The sequence below is a fragment of the Pseudophryne corroboree genome, chromosome 12 (genome assembly GCF_028390025.1).
Source record: "Pseudophryne corroboree isolate aPseCor3 chromosome 12, aPseCor3.hap2, whole genome shotgun sequence".
Lineage (NCBI taxonomy): Eukaryota > Metazoa > Chordata > Amphibia > Anura > Myobatrachidae > Pseudophryne > Pseudophryne corroboree.
In genome coordinates this window covers 11,563,130-11,583,259 of record NC_086455.1, presented here as the reverse complement: position 1 = coordinate 11,583,259, position 20,130 = coordinate 11,563,130, and the positions used below count along the sequence as shown (strand labels likewise).

The window sequence follows — 20,130 nt, the reverse complement described above, 5'->3', positions numbered from 1 at the left end:
GAATAATGATTCCTTGGCCGATATAGGGGTAGACTTATCACAATCCAGATTTGAGAAATAATTTACACCTAAATTCTTAAGGTGAAAATTTATATTTTGGCGCAAATTTAGTAACAAGGTCTTGCCGGGGTGCAGTCACTGATGAGAGCTGCAAGCAGAGTGGCCGCTTATAGGGGGTTATTCCGAGTTGATCGCTAGCTGGCGTTGTTCGCAGCGCAGCGATCAGGCAAAAAATTGGCATTTCTGCGCGTGCGTATGCTCTGTAATGCGCACGCGTGACGTACGGGTACAAAGTCATTTGTTGTTTAGCACAGGTTCTAGCGAAGTTTTCAGTCGCACTGACGGCCACAAGAAGATTGACAGGAAGGGGGCGTTTCTGGGTGTCAACTGACCGTTTTCAGGGAAGGTTTGCAAAAACGCAGGCGTGTCTGAAAAAACGCAGGCGTGTCTGAGAAAAAAGCAGGCGTGGCTGGGCGGGTGTATGACGTCAAATCCGGACACGAATAGGCTGAAGTAATCGCAAGCGCTGAGTAGGTTCAGAGCTACTCTGAAACTGCACAAACTGTTTTTGCAGAGCTCGGCTGCACATGCATTCGCACTTCTGCTAAGCTAAAATACACTCCCAGTGGGCGGCGACATAGCGTTTGCACGGCTGCTAAAACTAGCCAGCGAGCGATCAACTCGGAATGACCCCCATAGATTCTTGATATTTGCAGGTATGGGTCATACCTGCAAACCCTGAGTGGTTCGGGGGATATCCTGCAAATATTAAATGATAAATAAGCCCATAATGAGCCACAAATAATATTTATTTAAAAAAATAAGATACATTTATAAACAGAAATGTTATTCTTTTAAATGATTTATAGTCAGAATAAAGGATATTTCATAGCTTGGCACTATTACCACCATCCTGAGATACAGTCTACCCTCTGCGAGGGCAGCAGCACCTTTCGTGTATAGGGTAACGTGGTAAGGAGCCCCAGTGCTGGCGAGCGCCCCTTGCGTGCCAGCATATGGCTCTTCGCCCTGTGATAAACTGGTGCCCGTGTCCCTGTCTGCCGTAGATCTTCTGCTAAGCTGAGATGAAAGGTTTGCGTTGGCTGAAACATGAGCGCGGCCTGCGTCCGATCCGTGGGGAGACTCGCTGAGAAGATGAGCGGGTCACTGAGTGCGCTCTGCTGATGCCCGCACTTCATGAGAACGTTCCCGAATCTCTCAGCGTTGAGCTTGTGCATTCCTTACGCGCTGAGCAGCTGGCGTCAGGCGGTGGTGACAACGTGGGATCAGATGTTTTATTTTAAACTCGAAAAATATTTTTTCCTATGTTCTGTAAAATGAAATCTAACAAGTATCTCACTTTATGTCGTATAAAAAGCTGCATTTAAAGGTAGTGAGTAGTTTGTGGTGCCCCACAAGTGCCGTCGCAGCTGGCATAGGCCGGCACGCGCTGAGTGGTGCCCATCTGGAGATGCGCCCAATAGCATATGAGCCTCATTATCAGCTTGTACCTACAGTAGAAGCTGGGTGCCACAGGTCCGCCTCCTGGCGTGTATATGTGCTGACGTAGTCTGCATGTGCCGCATTCATGTGAATGTGCCCTTCCTGAACCTATCCTACATGAGAACGCCCCATCCCTCCGGTTCTTCATCTATCCTACATGAGAACGCCCCATCCCTCCGGTTCCTCATCTATCCTACATGAGAACGCCCCATCCCTCCGGTTCCTCATCTCCGTACGTATGTGTAGAAGCTTTTAAATCTGCCTTCTTGTATTAGCGTGCGCTCTGTGATTACATGCGAGATTCGCTATTGAAATGGGCATATTGCCAACTCTGCTGTAAGCCCATTTCTACGGAGCTGTGTGAGGAACGGACTAGGGTAGAGGTTCCCAAACACGGTCATCAAGGCACCCTATAATGGTCCAGGTTTAAAGTTTTTCATGCTTGGCCACAGGTGACTTAATTAGTACCTCAGTCAATTAGAGTTTTCCGTCTGTGCTGAGCCATGAGTAGCTTTATAACCTGGACCATTAGGGTGCCTTGAGGACCACGTTTTGGAGCCTCTGGACTAGAGAATGTTGCAAAAGGCTATGGGTGCCTGTTGTGGGTGAGGCTGTCAAGACATGCTGGAACTTGAAGCTCCTCAACAGCTGGAGAAACACTGGCTGCCTTCCACAGCAACTATGACACCATGTATTGTATTGTAAGAGTGACCACAGGTCCACAGGCTTACCACACTATCCCTTAAAATGGAACACTCATGAATTACTCAGGTTCTGGGGTTGATTACAACCAGGTGAGATGCAGGCTTGACGTCAGCCAGCCACAGAACTTGTGGAATTCATGAGTGTCCCACTCCTCAGCACTCTCTCCCTTTCTGCTCCCCTCACCTCCTCTACTGTTTCTCACATTTCAACCATCGATGGTCTATGACCAATCACAAATGTTTTTTTGCCATCAATGGTGCTGCACTGATACCACACCATCAATGTGATCGCTTGATGTTGAGAAAACATCGGTGAGGTCAGGCTAATGGCCGAGGCCAGCCCATTGCTAGCACTCGGCTATCGATGGCTAAACTATCGATGGTTTTCTGACAATGGTTTAGAACCATCAACCTGCGATAGCCATATAACTACTTCTCTTAGGTTTCCCTCCGGCACCCCCTCTCAGTCAGAGCCCTCACCCACCCTTCAGTATACAAGGGGCTGGCTCCTCAAATGTGCATTCTCCAGGGAAGAGACCCTTCTTGCTGTAGACATACGCCAGTAGTCAACAGATGGCAGTACGTGTGGTTGTGGTAGTGGGGTAATGTGTGTGTGAGATATGTTTGTATTACATATGGTGGAGAGTAATAATGTAGTATGTGTGGTGGGGTATTGCTGTCATCATGAGGGGCAGTGTTTTTTATATTGGGCTGGATTCTGAGGTGGGAGTAAAGCAAAAAAGAAGTAACTTTGCACCTATACAAACTACACTGCGCTGCTAGGGGTTCAAATACAGTTTGCATGCAGGGTAAATAGCGGCTGCTTCTGCATGTAGCCCACACATGCTTATTCTGGGTATACGTCTAATAGGCCCTACACACTGGGCAATAATTCTCGAAGATATGAACGATCTCGTTCATTAATGAACGAGATACCGTTCATATCTTTGAGTTTGGAGGCACCAGCGATGAACGATGCGCAGCCCCGCGCTCTTACATAGCTGGTGCCTCGTCGCTTGTGCCATCAGGCCAATATGGACGATCTCGTCCATATTTGCCTGCACTTCTATGGAGCCGCGTGACGGGGGGAGTGAAGAAACTTCACTCCCCCCGTCACTGCCCCACCGCGGCTTGGTCGGCCGTTTCCGCCGTCAGGCAGCTTGGCGGCGGATCGTTAAATGTGTAGAGCCCTTAAAGGTTTATCTGTTCAATCTGTCTGGTGGGAACAAACATCTAGTAATGGATGAGAGCAAATGACAATCGACCATTTGCTCCCAATCGCTGGAAAACAGACAGAAAACGATTGTTCGGATAAATTTATTAACGGATTTAACCAAGTTGTCTGAATGACTGTTGTCTGTTTTCCGGTGTTCGGGAGCAAATGGTCGATCGTCATTTGCTCTAATCCATTACCAGATTTTTGTTCCCACCAGACAGATAAATCTTTCGGTGTGTACCCAGCTGCAATGTAAATCTGAGGTAGGACACGCCCCTCCTAAATCTACCCCTCTGCACCTGTTACACCTCTCTCCCTGCAGTGCAGCCTGCTGTTACCCAGGTGCAGTTATCTGCTCCCAACTCACAATCAGCCCAATGTGTGTCTGGGGTGTTAATGTAATATGGGCAGGGGTGTGGTGCTCTGAGGCCTGGCAGCTGCCACCTTTGTGTTGCTGCATGAGAGCTACAGGCCGCTGGGACAGCAATCTATTGCTCGGGGGCCGTGGCAAAAGAAGTAGAAGAACTGGCCGCATACTTTAAGATAGTTCCCTGCCAGAGAGGAGGACGGGGGGGGGCATCTCTTCCAGATCACCGTCCTGACACGTCTGCTCCTCACACTTCCATCTGGTGCGCTGCTCCTGCCCGTCTCTGCATCTCCCGCGCTGCCACCACTGCATAGGTAAGTGTTTGTGCCACATACCGTTTCTCCCTGTGTGTAGGTCCCTACCAGCCAGCCCCCCCCCCATGTGTGTGTATGAGTGCCTGTGCACCCCCGATTTCAGCGGGTGTGGTTCGTTTTATCGACAGTATCTAGGTCGACAATGTTTAGGTTGACCACTATAGGTCGACAGTCACTAGGTCGACATGGATGGAAGGTCGACAGGGTTTCTAGGTCGACATGTGCTAGGTCGACAGGTCTAAAGGTCGACATGAGGATTTTTATTTTTATTTTGTGTCGTTTTCTTCGTAGAGTGACCGGGATCCCAAATTAGTGCACCGCGTCCCCTCGCATGGCTCGCTTCGCTCGCCATGCTTCGGGCATTGTGCCTTCGCTCCGCTACCGCTTCGCTCGGCACACTTTACCGTTCCAATCGTAGTCCACGTGGATCGTTAAGTATGAAAAAATAAAAAAAATAAAAATAATTTGAAAAACTCATGTCGACCTTTAGACCTGTCGACCTAGCACATGTCGACCTAGAAACCCTGTCGACCTTCCATCCATGTTGACCTAGTGACTGTCGACCTATAGTGGTCGACCTAAACATTGTCGACCTAGACACTGTCGATCTTCAGACCGGATCCCATTTCAGCAGCTCTTTGTGATAATAAGCAATATTGTGTAAAAAGAAGACGCGCTAATGTTGGTGTTATATACATTTAGTATAGCCAAAAATGTGTTACAAATGACTAATATTAGTACTGTATGTAACTTCATTATAAAACACACGTGTGTCACTCTCACAGGCGTCTCGCTTCAATTTTGAGCATTCTTGTGTTTGTTTTAAATGTCTATTACCTTTTTATATAGAACTAAAAACAAGATTTTAAGATAATTTTGATCGCACATTTAATTATTATTATTAGTATTATTAGATTTTAAATAAATTGTCTGCAACTGCTCCTGTTTGTGATTTTTTGATCTCACTTCAGCTTGCTCCCTACATGTTGGTGAATTTCATTATGGGATGGGGGGACGCCGTAGTATGCACCTACTCCAGGTGACGTGGCCCGATGCTCCTCAGCATCTGCTCCAGGTGACGTGACCCAATGCTGCTCCACATCTGCTCCAGGTGACGTGGCCCGATGCTCCTCAGCATCTGCTCCAGGTGACGTGGCCCGATGCTCCTCCGCATCTGCTCCAGGTGACGTGACCCAATGCTCCTCCGCATCTGCTCCAGGTGACGTGGCCCAATGCTCCTCCGCATCTGCTCCAGGTGACGTGGCCCAATGCTCCTCCGCATCTTCTCCAGGTGACGTGGCCCAATGCTCCTCCGCATCTGCTCCAGATGACGTGGCCCGATGCTCCACCGCATCTTCTCCAGGTGACGTGGCCCAATGCTCCTCCGCATCTTCTCCAGGTGACGTGGCCCGATGCTCCTCCGCATCTTCTCCAGGTGACGTGACCCGATGCTCCTCCGCATCTGCTCCAGGTGACGTGGCCCGATGCTCCTCCGCATCTGCTCCAGGTGACGTGACCCAATGCTCCTCCGCATCTCCTCCAGGTGACGTGGCCCAATGCTCCTCCGCATCTCCTCCAGGTGACGTGGCCCAATGCTCCTCCGCATCTTCTCCAGGTGACGTGGCCCGATGTTACATCTCTGAATATCGGCGCAGGTGTGCTTATAATGGTTAAGGTGAGTAATATAATGCAATGTGTATGTAGCGTAAATGTAATATAAGTGTGAGAGACTGAGAGTATTAATGTGTGGGGTGGGCATTAATGTAATGTGTGAGTATGATAATGTACTCTGTACGGCAGAGTAATGTTCTGTATATGGGGCTTGTTAATGTAATGTGTGAGTATGATAATGTACTCTGTACGGCAGAGTAATGTTCTGTATATGGGGCTTGTTAATGTAATGTGTGAGTATGATAATGTACTCTGTACGGCAGAGTAATGTTCTGTATATGGGGCTTGTTAATGTAATGTGTGAGTATGATAATGTACTCTGTGTGGCAGAGTAATGTTCTGTATATGGGGCTTGTTAATGTAATGTGTGAGTATGATAATGTACTCTGTGTGGCAGAGTAATGTTCTGTATATGGGGCTTGTTAATGTAATGTGTGAGTATGATAATGTACTCTGTACGGCAGAGTAATGTTCTGTATATGGGGCTTGTTAATGTAATGTGTGAGTATGATAATGTACTCTGTACGGCAGAGTAATGTTCTGTATATGGGGCTTGTTAATGTAATGTGTGAGTATGATAATGTACTCTGTACGGCAGAGTAATGTTCTGTATATGGGGCTTGTTAATGTAATGTGTGAGTATGATAATGTACTCTGTACGGCAGAGTAATGTTCTGTATATGGGGCTTGTTAATGTAATGTGTGAGTATGATAATGTACTCTGTACGGCAGAGTAATGTTCTGTATATGGGGCTTGTTAATGTAATGTGTGAGTATGATAATGTACTCTGTACGGCAGAGTAATGTTCTGTATATGGGGCTTGTTAATGTAATGTGGGCCTATTTGATGTGTATACTGCTGGGAGCTTTTCATGTAATGTGGGGCTATGAAATTATAGTAGGAGACGGCAGTACAGTAGCTGATAATGTAATGTGGCGATATTCATGCAATATTACAGGATGTTATTATGTCATTTGGTGGCTGTTAATATAATGTCTGAGTTTATATAATCAACATGTAGATGGCATTTCCTTTAATATGGGGTCTTTGTGTTTAGTCAAGAGGTTATTACTGTAATGTGAGGTTGCTGGGAGCTAATAATATGTTCCAGGTGCTAATGATGCAATCTGCTGTCTACAACCACTGTGGGGTAATTGCTTATTACATAGGCTTCTCATACCATCCATTTACACCAGGACACTCATATATTACACAGATTCTGTGGCTGATTACAACCAGGTGACATGCAGCTTGTAGTCAGCAGCCACAGAACATGTGTAATTCATGAGCGTCCAGGTTTAAAGGGACAGTATGGTAAGCCTATTATTAAATGATTGACAGTTGAAGGAGCAGGGTCTCCGTTCAGCACAAAGATGTGTAATCAAAGTCTGGGAAAGTCAAACGCACTGTGTGAATAATCGTGTTTTGTCTCTGGCCAATGCTTCAGTTGCTAATTAATTATCGCCAATTATTTTACCATAATGCGTATATGTTCTTGTTAATAAATACAGCAAAGTTTTAGGAATGTAAAATTCACTTTGTACTTTGACAAGCGGGATAGAACCTGCCACCTGTAACTTTGAGAACGTCTCTGTGTCCTTTTCTGCCAGGCTACTGAACAGTAGATGCTATGCTCCTGGGACAAAGGTCTTGCAGGCTGATATTATTTTCTCATCCTTGCCAGCTGTGGTGTCAGTTTAATATCTCTCCACCCGGCCTCACTGCTGTTTTGTTTCTCCAGCACCTTATGCCAGATAATGTTTAGGATTAATGGCAATTCTCCGCCTGGCACTGGCGCTGTCACACGCGCAGCTACGCCCAACTTCAAAATTAATTACCCTTGAAGGCGAGCGGAAGGAGATTCACCTTGGCAGTATCACACCGCCTACTCCTGTCTGTCAGCTGTCACCGGTGATTGCTCGGCCGGTGAAGGCTCTGCAGGCAGGACGGGAGGCTGCGGAACAGGATTATTATCATGGTTCTGTGCTAAAGACCTGCCATGTTCACCCGGGTCCACAGTCTCACCTGGCAGGGGGCATCACACAACATAAGGGTCCATTCATTCACTGGGAGATTATGCTCAACCTCTCTACACGTATTAGGCTCTGTGGCTGCAAAGTGCAGTGTACACTGACATAAGATAAGTGCATGTATATAAATAGTTCCAGTATGTCCACACGCATGTATTATTTGCAGTGCTGGGGTAGCTATCCAAATGGGCACGAAAGCGAAGCAGCGTGCAGACTGAAGTGCCGTGGCATATACCCTGGTGTGTGTGTGTGTATATATCTGTCTCGCACAGGGATATTGTATACTTTAATGGATGTGCATATGGAGGACACAGTGGAGATAGGCCTGCTGATAGGATTAAATCCCTACTTTCCGTCGATATTTCCTCTGACCCTATTATTGTAATGTTGTTTGTTATGTAAAGCAGTGTGTGTCTTCCATACAAACGTGTTGCTATTGGTACATCATATGTAATTATTAGTAGAATTAAACACACCGCTAATTTTAAAATGAGTTGGCAATTCCAGCTTCATAAAATCTATCTTTTGCCCATTTAAAAAGACAAAAATAAATAAATTACTAGTATCTAGCAACCTGCACCTTTCAAAACCCGTGCAGTTCCTCTTTCCTGCCTGGGATGTTGCTCTCTGCTTTGTTGCTTCTAGTACAGTCTGGTCTGTATATCAGTGCTGAGATACAGACCAGACTGTGCTAGAAGCACCAAAGCAGAGTTACACCACAGGCAGGAAGAGGAACTGCACAAGGTTATGCAAGGTGCAGGAATGAACACTAATTACCATGATAAGATACAACATCAGTAGAATTACAACTGCATGCAAGGCGTAGACCTTTCATATCCAGATCACTGCTAATCTAAGCCCCCAGCAGGTCTCATGCATTACTTGATAGGAAAATAACAACTACAGGATCCAGTACATATTAAGATCAGATACTTAAGGACAATTTTTTGGTCTTTGATTTTTTTCATAGTAATCTGGCCACTGGGTGGCACTGTTTGCTGGTAAGTGAAACTAATGACTGCAGCCAGGTGTATACATTAGCCTCCTTGGCTGTGATAATTATATCTCCCTTACGGATGATAAATGTTACAGGTGTGTTTGGTTACACTGGTATCAGGAGTCTACAAAAATAATACTCATTTAAATGTATCCACTTGTTTACAGCTGCTGTCATACGGTAAATGTATTGTGTGTGATTTATGTCAAATGACCCTTTTATCGCGGTGACCACAGCTGCGTTCACAACGTGAGAGTTACACACGTCTACATACAAACCCATTAATATGGATGTGAAAAAAAGATTGTGCCAAATGTGCGTTTAAGCTGTTGTTTTGCCGGAATCAATATGTATTACCGGCGGAAATTATGCCGGATGTCAACATCCCGTCAGCGGCATCCCAGCCGACAGAATGCCGGCAGCGGGGCGAGCGCAAAGAGCCCCCTTGCGGGCTCGCTGCGCTTGCCACAGGATTTTTTCCCATTTTATGGGTGCCGTGGACACCCACGAGGGGGAATAGCCCTGCTGCGCAGGGATTCCGGCTGACTGCATTGCCGGCTGTCAGGATTCCGGCGCCTATATCCTAACCGCCGAGATCCTAACAGCCGGCAAATTGATTGCATCCCGTTTTACCATCTAGGAAAATCTTTTCCTGAGTTAACCCTTCCCCTTGCAGCGGGCCAATCACTGAAGGGGGTGGGGCTTAGTGCTGCAGCTGGGGGACCATTAATGGCAACATCATTGTCATTGTTTTCCCCCAATGGTGCATCGACCATTATTACCCAACAATGCTCGGTGTCCATCCATAGTCTGTGAATCTGATTAGACGCGTGTGTGACTTTATCTGTGTAGGTGGCCACATACTGGTCGTGTAGCTGGAGTGGGCATGGTGCCTGTCACTTGTGCCGAGTGGTAACACTCACCCATAATTTGTTTATAAAGCTGCAGGATGGACTTAGAAATATGCCAGCACTCGGTAGTATGCATAGAGCAACGTCTATGTTCTGCAAGGAAAGTTAATTCAATGGTTTGTTACGATTCCCCTCCTATTGGAGGTGGTGAATTGTTATCCTTTATCATAAAAGGCTAACGCTGCTCCTCACCTCCTAGGGGGGGAATTCAAGTGTTGCGCTCCGGCGTTGACATTACGGTTATGATGATCCGTCATTTTGATGGACTGGTAACTAGTATTTATATAACGGCTGATATCTGATCCCCAGGAGCTTGCTCTCACGTGGTCTTTGTATAGCAGTGTCATATACTGTATGAAACGTTAGTACAGTGTCTGTCTACTTGGGAATGTTATCAGCTGCCTGTTCATTCTGCATTATCGTGTTATTTTGTCCTGACGTCCCTTTAAGGGACCTGCAGACCCAGACAGCACCTGACACCGGCCAGCGCGCACGTTTCCTGAGTGGGATCTGCTGCAGACGACTCATCCCAGAGCTTGCCAAAAGGAGAGAGCGGCTTCCAGTGTAAGCTGGCCGGACGCTGCTGGGGAATAACAACACGAGGTGCGCGTCTGCTGGGCCCTCACCCCGTGTCCTGCGCCATCAGGAAACCAGACGTTACGTAAAGCCACCAGTGTGGGGATTTGTGCTGACTCTAGCACAGTTACACTTCCCGGCAGGACCCATCTCTTGCGAATTTGCAACATACTCGCAACCACAATACAGATGCAAGGAGCATAGATTCCCTGAGTGCCTCCACGGCAGCACAGAATGGCCGCGGAACTTGCGCTGAGACACACCCCCAAAAACGGTCATGGCACACCTGCACTTTGGCAGGCATTACCCCTTAACCCCATCCCCCAAATGGCCTCTTACTGTCAGTCATTCCTCAATGCAAGTGGCATCACAACGGTACCTTGGTGTGTGTGTGTGTGTGTGTGTGTGTGTGTGTGTGTGTGTGTGTGTGTGTGTGTGCTGCGGATATGACGCATGCGCAGTCTGCTGATCGCTAGGTTGCAACACCATCAAAGTTGCAACCGCATCTGAAGCAGGCCCCAGAATCAGCCACTTACTAAGAAGAAAAAAAAGTACTGTAAGTCATTAAGTTAGAAAATAATTAGAAAATTAATACGTTAGAAAAAAAAATTATGTTAAAAACAGAATTTAAAAATTATTTTTATGTAAAAATGCTTTTGTCTAAATATAAAGTCTTTTTAATGATTTCCGGTTATCCCCTTCTTGAGATGCCAATAACGGAATGCTATAGCAATGGTGCTTTATAAACGGGTGTGGATCATTAGATCGACAATGTCTAGGTCGACCACTATATGTCGACAGTCACTAGGTCGACATGGTTGGGAGGTCGACAGGTCAAAAGGTCGACATGAGGTTTTGTTTTTGGTATCGTTTTATTCGTAGAGTGACCGGGAACCCCAATTAGTGCACCGTGTCCCCTCGCATGGCTCGCTTCGCTCGGCACAGATTACCATTCCAATCGTAGTCCACGTGGATCGTTAAGTATGAAAAAAGTTCAAAAAAATGTGAAAAACTCATGTTGACCTGTCGACATAGTGACTGTTGACCTATAGTGGTCGACCTAGACAGTGTCGATCTTCAGACCGGATCGCTTATAAACAGGCTTCCTAGCGAAATGTGCCGCTATCATGGTAATCTCCAGCGCTCTCCCCTTCCACCTATCGGGTGAAGCATTGTACTGGCAATATACGTTTGCCCTTTGTTCCTTTTAGTACAGTCTCTTCTAGCTTTGAATAATTTATTTTATCTTTACTTCAGTGGTGTGGACATTTATCGGCACAAAGTACATGTATGTGGCTAAATGTGTGGGCTAGAGAGAGAGCACACATCAGGGACTGCTCACAATTTTTCGGACTCTGTTGGAGTCAGTAAATCTAGTGTTTCAAGGCTGCTTTAAAAAAAAAACCACAAAACACACGCATCAAAATCAGAAATGTCAACGACACGGGTGGGAGGAAAGGTAAAACACCCTGAACCGACCAAATATTGATTAGTAAAGTGCCATTTTTCTAGATAAATCATGGAAAGACGTATAGACACTCAATAGCAAAGACTTTTAGACCTGCAAGAAGACCAATAAACTTCCATTGTGGAATAGGGCAACCTGTGGCTGTGTTATGTGCCGGCAACACAATCCGAGTTACACTTTTGCTTCAGAGGTCTTTGTTATATTTATAAATTCTCATACGATAGAGGCGGGACGATTGCAGTCCGTTGGTTCTTCCATGCGCTGTGGGTGGGTTAGGACTGGGAAGACTGACGGACAAACTAGGCCAACATATCAACACCAAATGCAGAATCGGGGACCTTTCATGGTAGCTTCTCACAACAGTTTAGTGCTGGCCTCAGATGCAGTGGCTTTCTGGCTGTTGTGCTTCTGATCCATTAACAACCTTAGCGCAGCCGGCCAGGGGGCAACTCTACTGGGCCCTGATCTGCCCAGGTAAGCCTGACACGCAGATAGAAATTCGTCCTATTGCGAACTCTTTTATTACAGGTGGATATGACGTTTTCATTTTCCCCTGTCCTTTACGTACTGTGCTGTTATGCCATATACTCTCCTATGTGCCGCTTTATGAATGTATACGGTATTTTGTGCACCGCTGGCCCAGGAAACGGTTCTCGCTGACAGTAACGCGCCGGATTTGTCTACAGTATATACCGGTTCTTTTTTCCCCCCATGCAATTCCTGAGCCCAATGAAGACGCAGCTGTCAATTAGAGGCGGACAAATCCTGGACTTAGCGGGGAGAGGAATGTGCCGTTAGCGCTGCGCCAGGGATGATGATAACAAATAGCTACTGATGCACTGAGAGATATCCAGCTCAGCTCTCCGCGCTGAGCCAGGCTCCCTGGATGGTCCCAGTGGGGTCTGGGAGAGCGGCTCATCCCTGCTAGAGTGCTGAGTATCTATACTGCTTAATGGAAGACTGAGCTGCAGGAGAGAGATTGGGAGTGCATTAGGCCTGATGCATACAGCCGTCCTCGCATATATAGCCCGGGCTCAGGGCTAATGCAGACAGACAGATATCCTGAATTTACAGTCATGTCCTGATTCCCACAAATCCAGCACAAAGCCCAGGCAAGGCGTTCGCCGCTCTCCTCTAGCAGACACCATCCTTCTTGGCTTATTTTGCGACAGCCCGTGACTTCCACACATCCATTATACAGCTGCTGCTACATCAATTATCTGGAATATATCTGAGCTTCATCTTTTAAAGGGAACCTGTGACTTTTTTTTTTAATATGAATTTTCCAGCTCTGATAATAGCAGTGGGCAAGGGTCACAGGCGGAGGACGCCGATGGTGTATGTACCCTACGCACAGGGTCGGACTGGCCCACAGGGGTACCAGGGAAACCACCGGTAGGCCCCACTGCCTGATGTCCCAATCCTTCCTTTTAGGGATCAGGTTCAAGACTGTGCACATACCTCCCAACTGTCCAGATTTTGGCGGGACAGTCCCGTTTTTCACGGTCTGTCCCTCTGTCCCACCCGCGGGTCGCAGTGTACTGCGGGTGGGGGGACAGTTGGGAGATCCCTCCCTGTCACTCGCTGCTCTAAGGAGAGCAGCGGTGAATAGATGCTGTGCGCATGCGCACAGCGTCTATTCACGGCAGAGAGGGACAGGGGGCATGACCAGCAGCTCTCACAGCGCTGTTCATGCCCCCATAATGACGAGAAGGGGGCGTGGCTTGAGATCGTGGCACTTGCCGTGAGGACATGCCCCCTTTCCAGTAGGTAACGCCCCCAAAAATCGGGAGCGTGGTGGTGTCCCTCCTCCGCTGATGCCAAAGTTGGGAGGTATGACTGTGCACTTGTATTGTACATGGTAGATATGTTGCATTACACTGCACTAAACTATTGTGTATTTCAAACCTCAGTGGAGGCTGGCCACACCCACTTGATTGGCCACACCCCTAAGTATGGGCCCCTATCACTGCATTCCCCCGGTGGGCCCATCATGCCCCAGTCCGACACTGCCTACGCACTCTGATTGCCCGAACCGTCTGCTCCTCTATTTTTACTGGTTACAAGAGGGCAGGGTCGGACTGGCCCACAGGGGTACCAGGGAAACCACCGGTAGGCCCCACTGCCTGAGGGCCCACTCCTTCCTCTAGATATCAGGTTCCAGACTGTACACTTGTATTATACATGGTAGATATGTTGCATTACACTGCACTAAACTATTGTGTATTTCAAGCATCTGTGGAGGCTGGCCACACCCCATTTGTAGGCTGACCACACCCCTAAGTATGGGCCCCTATCTCTGCATTCCCCCGGTGGGCCCTTCATGCCCCAGTCCGACACTGCAAGAGGGAGTTACTAAATCTCAATATGTGATACCCTGAAACTGCAGCCCAAATCAACTGTGGCACTACAGGTGCCAGCATGACTTAAAAAAAAAAAAAATGTTTGCTGGAGTTGCATAGCACTGTGCCAGCAGCCTACAGCTTGCAGCACAGAAGGAGTTAACAGCACAGCTCATAGCAATACAGATCAGTCTGCAAAATGCAAAGTGCATGACTCACCCATTTGCAGACTAAGAGCGGGAAATCCCAGATAGAATGTGTTCCTGGGAATGCAAAGTTATAAAAGGGTTGTCCTGCAGCAGCCTGCAGAACAGTGAGCAGAGGAGAGTGAGCAGGCAGTGAGGAGACTGAGAGAACAGTGAGCTGAGGAGATCGGGGCAGAGGCGGGAAGACGGAGAGAGAGAGGACCGCGGTGTGAGGGGAACGAAGAGAGCGCGCCCACCCGCTGGAATCGCTGCTGCCTGCCACGGCCGGAGAGAAGGAACAACACCGCCGCGTGGACAAGAGAGGGAGGTGGCTCAGGTCACGGAGGCTTCCTGACACCTGCCCAACATCAAAGACGCCGCGGCACAAGGGCTCGAGATCCGGAAGGGGGGAGATCGCGTGGGAAGAGGATTCCCCTAACAACAGTCATACGGGAGAGGCTGCAGTGATTGGGAGCACGGCTGCAGACAGCAGGAGCAACAAATATATCGCAGGTACTCTCACTTATCCCCAATATCCCAGCTATCCGGGTTACAGGAACCCCAAGTACAGAAGCACTGCACCTGGGTCTTCATAGATGTTTCCACGTAAAGTAGAGGGTTATCATTAACTGCCGCCTGTCAGAAAGGGGGACGCCCCTAACCCTAAACAGCTCCGTCAAAGACTCGCCCTATGTAATAGCGCCTCCTAACGGGTCCATGTTATGACCTTCACACTTATACTGCACCCGGTTGTTACAACACAGTTCAACAAAAGGTAACACGACTGTGCAAACCCCTGTTCTTACTGTGCAAGCCAGAACTGGTCTGTTTACTAGTTTATATCACTGGATGATAACTGACTTACCTTTCTGTGGATACAAATGCGGTTGGTACCGTGAGACATTACTGCTGTTCTGTATTATGGAGAAAGTGGTTTTGCATGCCTGTTTACAACTGTTTACCTTGCGTCCACTGACGCCTCCTTAGAAGTCCTCTGTTTCAGTATAAGCAGTCTATTAGAGAGACGTTGGCTGCAAACGCCCCCCTCGTGGACAGTTTAGGGAGGGCTCCCGCGTTACTGCCAGGACATACTTTACCCTAATAGGACATTATTCTCCAAAGGATTGGTAGTACGGGTGAAGTATTTGATTGTTTGATTTGGTCAAAGTTATACCTTAGAATGTGTTAAAACTGTGAATGCTGTTATAAGACAGGGAAAGACTCAGGATATTGTAATAATGTTCAACCTATGCAACTGTGTTTAATGAAAATTGAGTTACAGCGGTGACTGATATCGTCAGTGCAATAACTGGTTGTCACCGTCTCCATGTGTCGTGGTCCTTGAGCACATTGGGTTTGGGTTGCCCTTCCGGGGTTCTCCTGGTCCTTCTGCCCCAGCCTTACAGGTGAGGAGAAGAATAGACGCTGGCCAAGACATCGTTGAAGAGTGGATACGGCCGATTACGAGACCGACAGAGTTTCAGGTACGAACCCTTTTATAGAGATATTACAAATATAGTAAATTAAAAATCAATACAGAATTGAAAAGATATAAAAATGCAATTATGAATCTTTTTTTTCTGTTGCCCCTATATCCGTTATGGCTTTTTGTACTAGAAGCTGGTCTGGCTCGCTGTTCTGGTGGATTATTTATTTGTAATAAATAACCAGATTTTTCCAATTTAACGTGTAAACTCACCATATTCCCCCAAACTAGTTATGTAGGTGAAGACCCTGCACCTGAAGCCACCACCGTGAGAGCTATAAAGATCATCAACTATTTCACACGTGGTTAGGATAAAGAGATCTGATGCACAGTCCTCCAGGTAACTCCTGATTGGACATTGACATCCAATCAGAAATCAGCAGGTATTGCCATACAGAATATCAGTAGCCTTCCTTGCACTGTACGTAGAGATTTATGGCAGCTAAGTAGAGGAGGTCAGTGGACCTTGATTGATGGGGGTCCCAGAAGAGAGAGTCATAGAATGTGCTACTGTAGTGTTGGACTGGGGTATGTGTAAAAAAAATAAAATAAAAAACCACATTAAATCCCCTTTAACGTTACTAGCCACCTACAGACAGCAGAGGAAGTTGCTGTGTCGGCTGAAACATTATTCCTGAGAATGCCTTAGTTTTGCTGGAGTCACCTACAGATGTGTCCTTGTCACACTGTGTCTTCAGTCACGCTGAATGGTCCCTCTCTGTGTGCCAGGTCTTATTCACATAAGTAAAAACAACGTGAAGCAACAGAACTACTTTTGCTAGATTACACGGCACAATTTGATGTGTGACATACATGCATTATGTGTGTGATGCAGTCTGAATTTGTGCAAAAAGGGTTCAGATGTGAGCGGCCGCAGCTTCTCCCCACGTCATGTTCTGTTGTGCTTCATCTCCGACTTTATACGTGTGTAATGCACATTGGACGCATAATGTAATGAACAATATGGTACTGTAGTCCTTTCAGATCGTCTCGGCCATACTAGGTGGCTTTGCTTATGTGAAATGTCATGACTGATACAGGCTGTGGGAGCTACACTTAGAGGCTAATTCAGACCTGATAGTAGCCATGCAAAATTTTGCACGTCTGCGATCAGCCACCCTGACATGCGGGGGGACACTCAGCGCAGGTCTAAGCTAGTCCGTCCCGCATGTCTGGCCCTCCCCCCGTCGCACAGGTACAAAAGCATCGCACGGCGGCGATGCTTTAGTACCTTAAGAGTAGCTCCCTACCAGCGCAGCTCCTGCGTGCTGGCGGGGGAGCTACCCGTCGCTGTCCGGGTCGCAGCGGCTGTGTGTGACATCACGCAGCCACCGCAGCCCGCCCCCTGCACGGTCCAGGTGTGTTGCCCGGACAGCGCCACCAAAACGGCGGCCCATCACTGCCGGCCCACCACCTCCCACCCAGCGAACGCTCTATCTGTCAATCGTTTTCGCACAGCGGGCGATCAGGCCTGAATTAGCCCCTTAGTGTAGAGGTAAAGCTTACATACCTCCTGAGTCTCCGTTTAGGCAGGAGGTGCCTGTCCCACCATCCCCACTGTGGTCACCATTGTCCCATGGACTGGAATATTGGGCAGTATGTCCGGTAGGGGAGCATAGTATTGAAGATGTGCCAGGCGTACCTGTAACTGGTGTGTGGGGCAATTAATGAGTGTGTTTATGGGTGGGCAGTAGGGGGTGGTCCAGGGCTTGATAAGTGCTATGCAAGACTCGGGTGTTGCATCATGAGGAATACAAGTTTTAGAACGCTGACATGAAAATATTTATATATTCAATAAAACATGACGCCCACTGCTGTTGCCTGGTAAACGGATTCTTGGCTACTCCCCACATTGCAGCCTCTGCTATAGAGGCTTGTTGTACTGTACAACCCCCATCTTTTCTCCAACAAAATCTCTTACTATCCTCCAGACAAACTGAGGCCTGGGCAAGTGAGATTCCAGAGAGATGTAGCATGACGACACCATGAAAAAACCAAAAGGCGTGTCGGCTCTTGGAACAATGACGGGGGTGGTCTTGGAAAGGTTGGCGGTCCAGCTGTTGATGATCTACATCCCCTAACCATGCTCATCTAATCAGCCGGTAATGAGTTTGTGTTTCTGCAACACCTGGAGTTTAAAAGGTCACCGTTCCTAGTGTGACAGTCGCTAAAATAATATATATAATAAAAAAGCATTTGTCTCCTTACATGAAGGATCTCGCTACAAACGGTGATCTATCATTGTGTGTACATGATGCTGTTTGATGGCACGGATTGTTCTGCTTGTGTTGTATAAACAATTAGGAGCGTAGTATATTTGGTTGTTAATTTGGGACGTGTAGAAATTGGTTTGAATGCCGTTCGTGGGTCTCTGACCACGTAGAAGTCTCCTTGGCTCTTTCCCTGTATTTGACTGATTTTGAGCCTAGACTTGGGGAGACCCAACCACGCCAGGTCTCCAGTATGATCCCATTATGTGAGTAATATTTGTGGTCAGCGTTCTGATGCAAGGAAAGCTCCCCGGGATATGACAGGGGGCCTGCTTGGTATACGCAGGATGCTATGACATGTTTTTCCAAGCTGGGTGATATTAGAGGAGCGGAGTGAGAGAGACAGCTGCAGCCCCTATGTGTGTGAGCCTGGCGCCGAGTGCCCTTTCATTCATTGCCAAGAGTGCAGCTTCCACCAGACCCTGACCCATGTGCAAGGACAGCTCCAATTGATTTGACAAAGCCCCTCTGTGCCAACAGCTGCCGTGCAGCCCCTCGTACCCATCGTGGCAGCAGGAGAGGGAGCCATAACCTCTGCCCGTGTACTCACTGGCATGTGTTTTGTCTACACATGGAGTCAGTCAGCCCATAACACAATACTATGTAAGGGCATGTCAATGTTTGTGCTGGATCGCAGTCCAAGGTTATCAGTAGGCGGGTGATAATAATGTTGGCTGGCATAAGATGGCGTTCTGAGCATGAAATGGCAGCGCTGTAATATACTAGAGGGATGAGCTGTGGGCATCACATGGTAGAGTGGAAACCACCAGCCCCCTCCGCTCACATAGCTATCTGCAGAAAATGCCATTACAGCAAAGTATCAGCCAGGCCTCGTGCCCCATCCAGTATGCCTGTGGTCACAGACAGGGCACCATTAAAACTGGCATGTGGTGACGGCAGCCAGGGCAGTAGAGAGCCGGACTGGGCCCAGGTACTTTTCAGGGGGCGTGGTCTAATAACAGGAGGCGTGGCTATGGACTCTTAAAAAAATACTGGAGAACAGCTGCTGCTGCCAGGTTAGGGGCCGAGCCCCCCCCCCCGGGCCCCTCCATCAGACCTGGGCCTGGGTAATTTGCACCCTCTCCTTCCCCCCTCGGCACCACTGTCGGCATCGCCTACTTATGGCAGATTAGGAAGACAAATTCAGCAGAATCTCATTTAGGTTGCAAAGAAAGGTAAATACTGTAGGTTTTGGGAGAGGATACAAAAAAAAATAAAGCCCAATCCTCAGCAACTAGCCGAAGCCAAGTATCCAGGGTTGGGACTGAAGTGTGTATCCTGTAATTCGGGACACTAGATAGCATTACAGGCACCTTTTTTGGGGGGTTGCTGAACAACGTCACACTGACACTTGGTAAAACAATCTGTGCTCCACTGATTTAGGAGACACTCGACCACCTGAAGGGGCTGTTCCTGGTGTCTGTAAGACACTGCCCCAATCCTCGGCTGCTGGATACTCTGGTGGAGGGGCTGTATTTGGGGTCTGTAAAACACTGCTCCAGACCCCGGCCACTGGGGTACTCTAGTGGAGGCCATGTGCCTAGGGTCTATATGACACTGCTCTTCTAATGTTCCAGTACTGCTAGGGGGTTACTGGATTGACCACTGTCTGGTAAAATTAAGGCACAGGTAACCATTCTGAGGGCATGTGGTGCATTTAATGAAAGTCTTATATTTTGGTTAGTCAAAGACCGATCCATAAAGGTGGTGAACAAGTGACAACAAAGCATGGGAACGTAAAGAAAAATAAAGTATTTGTTGGACTGTACAGTGGGGATATAATTGGATAGGAAAGTTATGAAGCTAATGTGAGCGGTTCTGGAATGTGGTAAGCTCGTCTGAAGAGGTGAGTTTTCAGGGAACGCTTGAAGGTTTGGAGACTAGAGGAGAGTCTTATTGTGCATGGGAGGGGGTTCCACAGAGTGGGTGCAACCCGAAGAAAGTCCTGCAATAATGACTGGGAGTGGATGAGTGTGGAAGAGAGGCATAGATCTTGTGCAGAGCGGAGAGGTCGGGTTGGGAGATATTATGAGATAAGCCAAGAGATGTACGTTGGTGTAATTTGGTTAATGGCCTTGTGTGTGAGTAA

At 47.7% G+C, this 20,130-nt stretch overlaps 1 protein-coding gene across 2 annotated transcripts in view; it reads left to right on the top strand.

The window, feature by feature from the left end:
* The window catches only part of TNFAIP8L2 (TNF alpha induced protein 8 like 2), a 416,345-nt gene that overhangs the window by 163,937 nt on the left and 232,278 nt on the right, over positions 1–20,130 (top strand). The window contains exons 1-2 of one of the 2 annotated variants that reach the window (XM_063946985.1): positions 3,843–4,104; positions 5,076–5,779. The exons of the other annotated variant lie outside the window; for it this stretch is intronic. The gene's annotated coding sequence lies outside the window, so the exon portion shown is untranslated. Of the gene's footprint in view, positions 1–3,842; positions 4,105–5,075; positions 5,780–20,130 lie in introns of those variants that run through there. 2 annotated transcript variants of the gene reach the window in all.